This window comes from Gobio gobio (genome assembly GCF_949357685.1).
Source record: "Gobio gobio genome assembly, chromosome: 11".
In the NCBI taxonomy this organism is placed as follows: Eukaryota; Metazoa; Chordata; class Actinopteri; order Cypriniformes; family Gobionidae; genus Gobio; species Gobio gobio.
The window spans coordinates 8,211,830-8,221,255 of NC_137104.1; the positions used below are offsets into that span (position 1 = coordinate 8,211,830).

The window sequence follows — 9,426 nt, forward strand, 5'->3', positions numbered from 1 at the left end:
CATGAGTGGGCGACCCGCTCCATGTAGTACACATTTCGAACTTTTTTTAAGCAAAAGATCACTAAGTGCATGTTTAAAAGACTTCAGGGTGGTAGGGAAATAATATTTCGCCCATATAGTGGAATTATCCATAAAGTGCATTTTTATTTAAAATGCTTTTTTTTTTTTAAAGTGAAAAGTCTCCACAAACAAACTACTGTCATCCAGCTACAAAATGCATGTGAAAAATTCTTAAGGGGCCAAACTCTGCTAAATCAGATTGCTAGAGTAAGCCTCTGACTATATAAAGCCTATAAAGTAAACCCTGTCTCCCTTTGGACGTGTCTGCAGAGAACGAATAACAAAGTGCATATATCATTGATCAGAGTTTCTTTCTAAACGCCATCTCCCCCCGATTATCAGTGACTCCCTGTTGGCTTCGATCAATACCTGCATTCACGCTGGAATTAGATTTCACTCTTGCGTCTGTCAAGTGTTGGGCAGCCATTTGCGTGCATATGGAGCAAGTTGAGAGAACGTCCTCACTTACGTAAATGGCTGATGCATTTTCGACATCTTTTTTTCTAATTGTACAGGCTCACCGTACACTATCCGTGTGCCCTCGGCACAGCACAGAGAAAGCCCGTTCCCAGAACAGCCCTAAAACACTCGCTAAACAGCCCGTTTGAGCGGATATCGTTGGAATACGAGCCTTAGATAGATTTAGATGGTGATGTGTGTGTTTATATGTTGGGCATTTTCATTGTGTCTGAGCTGCTACTGCACTACTGTAGCCACAGCCGGGAGGACGCGAGGCTTTCTCCGCCAATCTGGGTTAACCCCTAGAGACACCAGATGAAACAATGAACGCCGTTTCACACATATAAAATGCCGCTTCGGCCAATAAACTTGTCAAAGTTGCTTTCTAAACGTGACGGGCTTTTCGCGGAATCGCTCTTGAAATAGCCGCTCGATGTGCGATACGCCACGGCGCAATCCCGAGCTCATTTTAATAGTATTAGCCAGCCACTTTGAACTGCTGCGTGTTAGAAGCGCTTTGCTTTCCACGCAAAATCCGCTATGCTATTGTCTGGCTGCTCAGCAGACTCCCCCAAAAAGCATTTTTCACCGTTTAGTCCATTCATTTCACGGCGAATGACGGCCAATTCGCGTGTGGCTACGATTATAAAGCATATCGCTCGCTAATTCCTCAATACGATCCGACACCGGCTAGGCCGCGCGTGAATCCCCGGACTCACCTGACTCGCCTTTACCCTTCAGGTTCCTCTGGCTCCGGGTTCACTCTCCGATCCTGAAGCGCTGCTGTAGCTCTTCACGACCAGTCCCCGGCACCGGCAGGCAACACAAAAGCGCTGATTGGGCCTCGGCGAGCGCTCATCCCCTTGGTCTCTGCCCAGACAGACGGGTTATTGGTCGGCGGCTGTGTCGGAGACGCGCCCCTATTAAGGTGTATGTTGTTGTCTGTGTCTGGAGGGGAGGGGACAAGAAGCTCTGAAATGATGGGAACTAAATGGGTTGTTATGCGCGTCGTGTCGGCAGCACAAGGCGAGCTTACTACACTGACAGATAAATTGTGGACAGCCATATTAACTCCCTCTTCTTTCCGATCGACTGGAGCATTTTGAGGAACATTGCGGCGTGAAACCGCCGCGATTCCACACGACATTTGGACGTTCTTCCAGCCGTTTCCAAAACTTACAGACCAACAAAACAGACTGTACTTTTTCGCAATGACAGATATGCGGTTTTAGAGGCCGCATAGGTGGACTGGAGAGTGATTCGTGCGAAATGTCATCTGCCATTGTGTGAAGCACCAAGGGTTAGAAAATTATTTTTAACAAATTCCGAGACGATGCTGTTCTGGATCTGGATTATGTCGCAGGGACTGATATGACTATTTCTAACGCAGCCTAATCAATAAAAAAGCGTGTTTATGATTTTTGAAGTTATTTCTTTGTCCATTACAATACATAGGCTATTCGTTCTGTTCATTGTAGCATAAATAAATGTAATTATACATAAAATAAATGCATTTTATGCAAAATCATTGCATTGAGATCATTTTGATTTAAACCTCGGGCAAGCTGAAGTGCATTTTAACTTAAAATTACGTAAAATCCATTTAACATGACATCCTGAAAATGATCATAATTTGTGCAAAAAGGAAAAAGTAACTATTTTCACAATAGCTACTAATTACATGTGAAAAAAACGAGGGTCCAAATCATTGTAGATTGCATTGTTTAGATGAGTGTATAATTGTAAACAAATCAAATATTTATGGCATTCGATATTGATTTCCATTGCATTCAAAACAGTGAGTGTAACATGGCGAACAAGTCCATATTCATAATAGCATAAATGTATTTATACATATGATATTGCAAGAAAAATAAATACATTTTATGCAAAATCATTGCATTGAGCTTGCTTTGCAAATTCGAATGCATTTTTACTTAAAATGGTCAAATTAAGACACAACATCCTGAAAATGATCATAATTTATGCCAAAAAAATTGAAAAGTTAATAAGGGGTCAAAATGATTAGCATTGTGTATATTTTGAAACAAATCAAATATATATTCAATGTTGATTTTCATTGCATTTCAAAACAGTGAGTGTAACATGGCAAACAAAGAATCATACATATCTCTGCAGCAACAATTATACATGTACATTTACGGACAGTCCTTCACACCATGTCTCATGCTCAATATGTCTCAGGGTTCAAACCTGCACTCTTTTGGTGACCATCTCAGGGTTTTTTTCCTTTTCACAGTGCAACTTCACCACAAATTGTTTCCAAAAAAGACAAGTTAAATGTCAATGCAATGCAATATCCTGCTTGTGTTGATAGGCAAACATTTTTGCATACAAACCATCCATTTGATAACATTTGTCAGGAATGAAATGAAGATACTCAGTTCTGGTGACAACAATGGGATTTGCAGTCGTAAACCATATCCCTTTTTCCTTATTTTGACATCCACTGCCAATCACAATGAACACAATGAAAAATTTAAACATCTAAATGTAAAATCTTGCAAATGCCACCTCTTTCGCTTTAAAACAGTGTATTGATGTATTAATATAGCTATGCCTCATGCCACATTTCAAAACATGTTTTTGTCAGAAAGCAACAATGTGTGGTATGACAGACTAATTTAGCAATCTGTGCCACTAAAAAGACAAATAGCTACTGGAGTCAAAGTGCCATGCACTGGAGTCTCAGCAGCATCTGCCCAATATTGTTCTGCCGCAATATACTCATAATTTGAGAGATATGGCGATATTTTACCTTTCCTTTGCTTGCTCTCATTTATTCTTATATTCGACACACTGATGGGGCAGTAGCACACACACTGACTGAACAATACGATTCTCCTGACCTACTTACACATGCATGCATTGTTGCAGCCCAGAATACTAAGAGTGCAACAAAGGTGTGAAAATCTGTAACTAAATGTTTCACGAAGAAAAAATAAAAGTTGGTTGTCGTTTGCACGTGCATATACAGTAAAACCATTCCCTGTACAATCATGGTTACATGCAGCTTTTCCCCTCATCCGGGTATTGTGTACACTCACTGTTTTGATACTGTATCGCTCGTCATTTACAGTATGGGACCGCGGCTGTCCCGTCAGTTGCGCGAGGAGCAGCTCTTTGCCTAACTGGAGCTGTCTTTGGGTTATAGGGAAGGAGGGTTAGTCACAAATCGCAACATTTGTCCACCATAAACCCGCAAATCGTTTTAACCGAAGCTGCGTATGTATTGATGTTCACATAGAACTCTTTTATTGTTTGTCAACACTGAGGCTGAGACCTCTAGCGGCGGTTTGTGCAGTTTACGGCAGATTTACAACGCACGAGCCGAGTGAGTCACTGCAATATGGAGTGCATTAATAACTCACTACTGTCTACACCTACAACAAGGGTCTGAATTACTCCATGTCGAATATTAGCACCGAATCCAAAGACTTACTTCATTAAATACACAAAGAAACAATGAGGAAACTGCCTACCTTTTAAAGGGATAGGGATAGTTCACCAAAAAACGAGCTTCATTTACTCACCCTAATGGCTATTTTTTTTCCTGCAGAAACACAAAAGAAGATATTTTGTCCATATAGCCTACAATGTAAGTCCAGTGTTGTTTTTGGACACCTTTGACCTTCAGAAAGTCATACCGGTTTGAAACAACATGAGGGTGAGAATATGATAACAGAATGTCTATCCCTTTAAATGTAGAACATTTGGACATTCATCATTATGAACAATTTAGAATTTCCTGTTCTCCAAAAAAAGGAGGGGAAAAAATAGTTTTCAATAGGAATTCTATGAGTCATAAGTTCAAAATAACCAAGAATCAAAGGAAGTTCCTTATCTGTGTCAACTACATACCTCTTGTAGACAAAAACCTGTACTTTATATATGAAACGGAACTGAAACAGTACAGAGTGACTAAAGTGGTGAAGACCATGTATGCTAAAAACATTTCGTCAAGCAACAGCTTTATAGTTATTTGGAGTCAGGTGATGGCTTAACTGTGATGACTTACTTCCACTGTGTTTCTCAGAACAGGTTTTATGTGTAACTCATTTCAGTGAGGAGGGCCTGTTGGATTTAAGAGTGCAGATTAGTGCTAAATATTGCATGCAGTGATTCTCTGAGCTAATCCAGCATTCCCTCCACGGATTGGCCATTTGCATCATCACCCGCTAGTCCAATGAACACTAACACTCACTTTATGAAATATCAACAACCCTGTTTTTTAGGTTCAGCGACTAGCCATATACCAGTCTCTCAGTGTCTCTCTCTCTCTCTCTCTCTCTCTCTCTCTCTCTCTCTCTCTCTCTCTCTCTCTCTCTCTCTCTCTCTCTCTCTCTCTCTCTCTCTCTCTCTCTCTGTATAGGGTATTGCAGTCACATGGTGTCATGTGGCAAGTGTATGAGTGCAAAGTCACATGTTAGGTACTGTAATTTCCGAACTAAGTACACATTTAAACCTGTCGTCTTAAACGCTGTTATGCTTGAGTATCACATTTGTGTGTTTATTTAATTGTGTGGTATGTAAAGCCATAGATCCTGAGATGTGTGAACCAGTACACATCATGTAAGCTTTATGTTCATGATATGTATACTAAAATGGTGTGAACTGCCTCACTTCTTCACATCAGTGAAGTCAGTCTTATAGTTTTTGCTCCACTGTTACTTGTGATGTTTCCTGTAATACCACATTATAAATGTGCTGAAACACATTATGAGATGGTAACAGCTCTATGCCGGCTTCAATATATGGTTCATTTTGACATGTTCCCAAGTTTTACCCACAATCTAACTGGACAAGTCAGCAGGGGGTCTGCATTAAAGACTAAAACTAAGCAGACTAAGCGGTTTAACTCGTGATTAAAAAATCATGGCGAAAACAAAAACAACAACTTCCATGGTGCCATCCATTTCTTTAGCTTTTAAAGGAGTATTCAATAAAAGTTCAAATCAATCGACAGCACTTGCGGCATCATGTTGATTACCACATGAACTTCCACTCCTTTTCTTTAAAAGCAAAAACAGTGAGGTGCTTACAAAGGACCTGAATAGGGTCAGTTTGTAAATGCTAAAATACTCACTGTTCCAAATTTATAGCCACAAGACGTGTGATAAAATTAATTTAGTCAGTGGCTACATCCAAAATTGAATACTTCCCTACTATATAGTAAGTGAAAAACATTATGTGACAAAAGAAGGGTGTCTTAATTTAAAGTACTCATAAAAGAGTAGGTGAAAAGTACCCAGATGACCACTAAATAAGTCAAGTCTAAAACCAGTGTGTGTTGAGACCAAGACAAGACCAAGTCAAGACCAAAACACAGTGGTGTGTTGAGTCCAAGACAAAACCAGTGTGTGTTTCCTCCAAAACAAGATCAAGACGAGACTGAGTCAAGACCAAGACCAGTGTGTGTTGAGACCAAGTCTAGACCAAAACACACTGGTGTGTTGAGACCAAGACAAGACCAGTGTGTGTTGACTCCAAAACAAGATCAAGACGAGACTGAGTCAAGACCAAGACCAGTGTGTGGTGAGACCAAGACAAGACCAAGTCTAGACCAAAACACACTGGTGTGTTGAGACCAAGACAAGACCAGTGTGTGTTTACTCCAAAACAAGATCAAGACGAGACTGAGTCAAGACCAAGACCAGTGTGTGTTGAGACCAAGTCTAGACCAAAACACACTGGTGTGTTGAGACCAAGACAAGACCAGTGTGTGTTGACTCCAAAACAAGATCAAGACGAGACTGAGTCAAGACCAAGACTTGACGAGTTGAGACCAAGATGAGACAGAGGCAAGACCAAGACCAGTGTGTGTTGAGACCAAGACAAGACCAAGACTTGAGCAGTTGAGACCAAGACGAGACTGAGTCAAGACCAAGACTTGACGAGTTGAGACCAAGATGAGACAGAGGCAAGACCAAGACCAGTGTGTGTTGAGACCAAGACAAGACCAAGACTTGAGCAGTTGAGACCAAGACGAGACTGAGTCAAGACCAAGACTTGAGGAGTTGAGACCAAGACGAGACTGATTCAAGACCAAGACGAGACTGGGTCAAGACAAAGACTTGAGGAGTTGAGACCAAGACGAGACCAAGACTTGAGGAGTTGAGACCAAGACAAGACCAAGACTTGAGGAGTTGAGACCAAGACGAGGCCGAGTTAAGACTAAGACTTGAGAAGTTGAAACCAAGAACCAGATTTGAGGAGTTGAGACCAAGACGAGGCTGAGTTAAGACCAGTGTGTGTTGAGACCAAGAACAAGACCAAGACTTGAGGAGTTGAGACCAAGACGAGGCCGAGTTAAGACCAAGACCAAGACTTGAGGAGTTGAGACCAAGAAGAGGCCGAGTTAAGACCAAGAACAAGACTTGAGGAGTTGAGACCAAGACGAGGCCGAGTTAAGACCAGTGTGTGTTGAGACCAAGACTAGACCAAGACTTGAGGAGTTGAGACCAAGACAAGACCAAGACTTGAGGAGTTGAGACCAAGACGAGGCAGAGTTAAGACTAAGACTTGAGGAGTTGAGACCAAGACAAGACCAAGACTTGAGGAGTGGAGACCAAGACAAGACCGAGTCAAGACCAGTGTGTGTTGAGACCCAGACTAGACCAAGACTTGAGGAGTGGAGACCAAGACAAGACCGAGTCAAGACCAGTGTGTGTTGAGACCAAGACTAGACCAAGACTTGAGGAGTTGAGACCAAGACGAGGCCGAGTTAAGACCAGTGTGTGTTGAGACTAAGACGAGACCAAGACATGACCAGAACCAGAGCAACACTCATCAAATTCATCTGAAAAATCCACATTTCCCGCCGGATAAATGTCTTATATTTAATCAGTAAATACTGACTAAATAATTACTTATTCAAAATAAGTACCTACTCAAGAGCGATTTCAAACGTGGTCAATGTTATTTTAGTTTTATTATAATTTCATTAATATTTTGAATTAGCTTTTACTTTTATATTTTTCATGTTAATTTTAGTTTAAAAAAAATTGTCATTTAGTGATGTGCTTTTTTATTTGTTATATCAGTATTAGTTTTAGTTTTTACTTATCTCCAATTAATAATTTTAGTGCTTCAACTTAAATGTATTTGCCAATGCAACATTTAAAAAAAATCATTTTTTGGTGAACTAACCCTTGAACCCCAATACAAATATATATATATATATATATATATATATATATATATATATATATATATATATATATATATATATATATATATATATATATATATATATATATATATATATATATATATATATATATATATATATATATATATATATATAAAAAATATTTTTTTTTATAACTTTTCAGCTAAAATAATACACACAGTTTCACAGATGAATTCTAAATGCTTCCATAAAATTATTTCATTGACATTTTCTTCTTTAAATCTCCCACAAATTGGCCCCATTGCAAGCACTTTGCCTTTTTTAAGGAAAATTAAGAACAAGTCGAAATATTTTTTTATGGTAGCCTACTCAACATAACTCTGAACCTAAATCAGTGCACATTTTGTGGGCTCTGATGGTTAAAGAGTAGTGTTGTTGTGTTTGGAATGTCTATAAGTACTGGATAATATCTATATGTGGCATTTCATTGTCCTTTTTAGGGAGTTAGTCTCCCACCTGGTGGTCATAATGTTAAACTCCATCTAAGTAGGACAATTCTGAAAGATATGACAGCAGTCTTTATGTAAGTCACGCACACAAAGAGCATTGATATGAAGGGTTTTGTCTCAATAAATGCTTCATAGAATCAGAAGTCCTTCGTTGTGTTATTTTATTGTAATAGCTCTACGTTCTCGTTTTAATAGCATGGCTTTTCTTTTAAGATTTGAACGCACATATACAGAGATTTCTGTTTAGTTGTAACGTCATGCTTTATTTATTTTCACTGATGTATGATTGTTCTTCGATCAAATGTTGAGATTATTTCTCATTGCTAATTAATGTTCAGAATTAAGAGATAGGAAGACAGCAGACAGGGAGTAATTAAGCGTCATGTTAATGAGTTACAGCTCAGTAAGTTTCGAATAACATTAAGTATTAGACACAACTGGAGGAGGGCTTCCGGTGTGTGAGCTGTCAATTCATTCAAAAGTCTGCATGTTGATTATAAAGAACAGTTGGATAGAGAACACTTGGAAATCTATATTCAGCATCAAATCCAGCACATGAGAGGATTAAGATATTAATATCAGTATCATCAATCTCAGAAAGGCGACATCAATATTAGAGACAGCATCAAATCCGTTCTTACGCTCACAGACTGGAGATGTTATGTAAACACTCAAAGTGCATATTAAATAATCTCATGATTGTTATGCAATCTGCCAACTAAGACTGCAGTATGCGTGCCACACACACACGCACACGCACACACGCACATTGGGTTTTCATGTTTTATGGGGACATTCCATAGACATAATTATTTGTATACTGTACAAACTGTATATTCTATCCCATAACCCTAAACCTACCCATCACAGAAAACTTAATGCATTTTTACATAAAAATGTATAAGCTGTTTTCCTAATGGAGACCAACAAATTTCCCACAAGGACAAGGATTTCGGATATTGCCATCTTTGTGGGGACGTATAGGCTACCTGAACCCCACACATACACACATACACACATACACACACGCACATGCACACGCACACACAGGTTTGTTTTGCTATCTAAGTGAGGACATACCATAGGCGTAATGGTTTTTATACTGTACAATCTGTACATTCGATCCCCCTACACTACCCCAACCCCTAAACCCATCACAGGAAACATTCTGCATTTTTACATTTTTAATAAAACATTGTTTAGTAGGCTATGTTTTTAAAACTATTTTATTTCATGTTTACGTTG

At 39.3% G+C, this 9,426-nt stretch overlaps 1 protein-coding gene across 4 annotated transcripts in view; it reads right to left on the minus strand.

Annotated features, from left to right (window-relative positions):
• Nucleotides 1-1,415, minus strand: part of gatad2b (GATA zinc finger domain containing 2B) — a 64,428-nt gene extending 63,013 nt beyond the window's left edge. For 2 of the 4 annotated variants that reach the window (XM_079829536.1, XM_079829534.1), the window contains exon 1: nucleotides 1,239-1,415. The gene's annotated coding sequence lies outside the window, so the exon portion shown is untranslated. The remainder of the gene's footprint in view (nucleotides 1-1,238) is intronic. The other 2 variants (XM_079829537.1, XM_079829535.1) reach the window with 1 other exon arrangement.
• Between the last annotated feature and the right edge of the window lie 8,011 nt (nucleotides 1,416-9,426).